A 3,600-nucleotide genomic window follows, 5' to 3' on the forward strand; every position below is an offset into this window, starting at 1 on the left:
AAAAAAAAAAAATGAAGTCCTGAGTCTGTGTTTTTAATAACATGGCGTCAGACAGGCAAGGTGCTCCGATGAGGGACATCCTGTCTCCACTCAATTACAGTATAAAGCACAGTCATGGGTTTCCACTGGCAGGAAGCCTGTGTTCCAGAGCAGTCTGCGGGCCATCTTCAGACAAGTGGCACCCGAAAGATCATAGCAAGCCATTCAAAGCACGGCAGCTGCCACAGATGGAAAAACTGCCAAAGGAACCCCAATCAGAGATGTGTAGGGCCTGTGCTCTGCCAAAAAATAGCTTACTAAGGACCCAGTGATACCAGGTCTTCACATGGTAGAACTGCTCCTTAAATCTGCTGAGATCATGGGTCTGAGCCCAGAAGGTGATGAGCACACAAAGGCTGAGATAGACCTTGTGACTAAACACAGGACTGAAATGCCCTAGAAGGTCATCACAGCCCAGAGCCAGCCCACAAGCTCAGAATGTTTCAGCCACCCTGGTCAGTTGGAGCCACCTGCCAACCAGTAGGCACTTAGGACTTTAAGATCTGATGTCTTGCTGTGAACCAGAACAATCTCTCTGCCATCAGCAGGGGGTGGAAACAAGAAGAATGGAAAATGAAGCAAATTCCATTGCTTTTTAGCAACTTGGAGGTAGGTTTGGAACGCAGAAATTTGAAATTGATGGTCTCAGTAAATGTTACTGTATTATTTCTGTGTTTAGATTGCCCCAGGTACTCTATCTCCTGAATAAGGATCACTGAAATTTGGCCCTATATTCTGTATTATTAAACCACAGTATCAAATAAGAGTCCAGATACGTCCTATAGTGCTAAACACACATTTGACATTACTATTTCTATAATACGGCATTTGTATCACCTGAAAATTGCTGAAAATGCAAATGATCAGTTTCCACCCCATAAACTGAATCAGAAACTTTGGTGGCAGGGCCTAGCAATACATCTTAACAGGGTTCCTGGTGACTCTGATGCCAGTGCCATCAATTTGTCTTGGTATGAAAAAGATGGCTTGGCATTTTAAGTCACAAGTACTCGATAACTGATGATAACTAATTGTATTAATAGTATCATAATAAAATGCATTTTCTTAATAGTAGATGTACTGTGGAATGGTGGACACAAGAGTCACATACCAACGTCATCGTCTTTTTCCCCAAGCCTTTAAAGCAGTCAGTTTGCTATAAAGATGAACTGTTTTAAAGGGCAACTCTCACAGCTGACCTGCCCTTGCAAATTAGAGCACAGCAATTTATTCACTCAAGCCCACTTACCTGACTAACCAGCGTGATCTTAAAAGGAAAATAAAGGGATCGTTCTCATCTTGTGAGCTCAAGATGACTCACCTTGACTATCTGTCCCTGGAATTAAGCAGAAACAAGGTGACCACGTAGGGTATTTACAGAGGACCCCAGGACCACTGGCAGGTCAGAGCTGCTCAAACCTGAAAGTGCTTGCAAATCACCAGTGGATTCAGTCAAAAGCACATCTTACTCCAGTAATAACATTGTGGGAGGTGTAGGAAGACTTCTCCTACCCTACACTGTAGGTGGTGCTTAAAATTCTGCACCTCTAACAAGTTCTGGAGATGCTGATGCTACGGTCTTTAGACCACACTTGGAGTAGCAAGAGCTCAGCGATTGCCCTCAAGCCCTGAGTGCTGACCCTGATGCAGAATGGAGGGAGCCTCTCTCTGCTTTATTCCAGGGGTGTCCAACCTGTGAGGCCTGCTGTGAGAACTTGGTTTGCTGATCTATGGAATCAGATAACAAGAAAAGTATTCACCGAACTTTTCTTGGCTAATCAGCTTTCATTAGCGTTTGTGTATTTATTGTGTGGCCCGAGACAACTCATTCTTCCAATGTGCAGCAAAGGGAAAAAAAAAAAAAACGGTTGGACACCCCTGCTATAGTCCTTTACCAATCAGTCCCTAGAATGGTCCCTGTGGGCCAATCCTGCTGTACACGTTTGCTTGTTCCTTTTTGAGACAATAATAAGCGTAAACAACCTGATCAAAAGCCTCTTTGCCACGTGAAGGAACAGCTATTCATGTCCTAGGCCAGGCGTCCTCAAACTGTGGCCCGCCGAGGACATTTATCCGGCCCGCCGGGTGTTTTTGCCACCCCTGCCTGTCCTGCTTAGCTGCTGCCTGTCCTTTTAAACTATAGTCTGGCCCTCCAACGGTCTGAGAGACAGTGAACTGGCCCTCTGTTTAAAAAGTTTGAGGACCCCTGTCCTAGGCTTTCATGCAGACACTCACAGCCAGGTGCCTCATGGTTACCATCCTTACGGGAAGGAGTGTGAATTCCTTCACACCATCACTGCCTCTCTTGGCCTCTAGAACAGTGATTTGCAACCGGTGTGCCACAGCACAGCACACTGGTGTGCCGTGAGAGGATCTCCAGTGTGCCACGAACATTTTTAAAGATCATTAAATTATTTTTGAAAGAAGTTCAAACGAAGTATCTTCTTTTTTTTTTTTTTACTTTTTTTTGTCAACATAATTTAAGTGTGCCCCAGAAGTTTAACTATAGGTTCAAGTGTGCCGTGAGATAAAAGAAGGTTGCCAGACACTGCTCTAGAAAGACTATAAACAGAAAGCTAGCCGTGCCATTTTTGACGTTCCAAAAGGCAAGAGGATAAATGAGATCTTCCATCCAAACTGTCTCAAATATTGACATCAAAAGAAAACCTTGGAGCAATGTCCACACTGGCAGTACTTACAGATTCACTCTTTTCTTATTTTTTTAATTAAGGCCCTCAGCCCCTGCCAGATTGAAGAGAAAGATCTCTGCTAGTAAAAATCACTAAGGAAATTCTGCCTAACCTTCCCCAAAGCAATAGAAGATTATTCCCTCTCCCCAAACCCTCTTAACAATGACCTCTTAGCATCTTCCAAGAGGTCTCTGTGTCCTTCCCCTCGACCAGAATTTTGGCCATGTGATCCCACTGGATCATCCACTAAATTGACCTTTGCTTCCTCTGATGCCTCTGCTGGAGCTGACCACTCCCCGTGTGGTGCCCAACCACAAGTTTCTGTAATAGTAACTGAACGCTTCCCTGCAGTGTACTGCTCATGCGCCTCTGTCCCCTGTGAGGGCTCTCTGAAGGTACAGACATTCTTTTATGCACTTTACCACCAGTCCCTTACATGATGTCTGCACATAGTATATTTTTATCAGGTTTTTTTGTTAGAGAGGGAAGTCAGAGGAACTCTTTGTGACCTTGAGTTATGCAAAGATTTCTTGAATAGGACACCAAAAACACGATCCATAAAAGAAAAAAAATTGATAAACTGGACTTCATCAAAATGAAAATTCATCTTCAAAAGATATTTCCAAATCATCTGGTAAAGGACTTATAACCAGGTAATATAAAGAATTCCCACCAACTTAATAAGATGACTACCCACTTAAAAACAGTTAAAGATTTGAGCAGACATTTCACAAAAGAAGATATAGGAATGGCCATTTAGCACATAAAAAGATGCTCAGCCATTAATCATTAAGGAAATTAAATTTAAATCATAAAAAGTCCAGACCCTCAAGTTCAAACCCATAATTCCAACACTTTGGGAGTCCAAAGG

This window comes from Otolemur garnettii, unplaced genomic scaffold (genome assembly GCF_000181295.1).
Source record: "Otolemur garnettii isolate 467f Iridium unplaced genomic scaffold, OtoGar3 scaffold00124, whole genome shotgun sequence".
Classification (NCBI taxonomy): domain Eukaryota; kingdom Metazoa; phylum Chordata; class Mammalia; order Primates; family Galagidae; genus Otolemur; species Otolemur garnettii.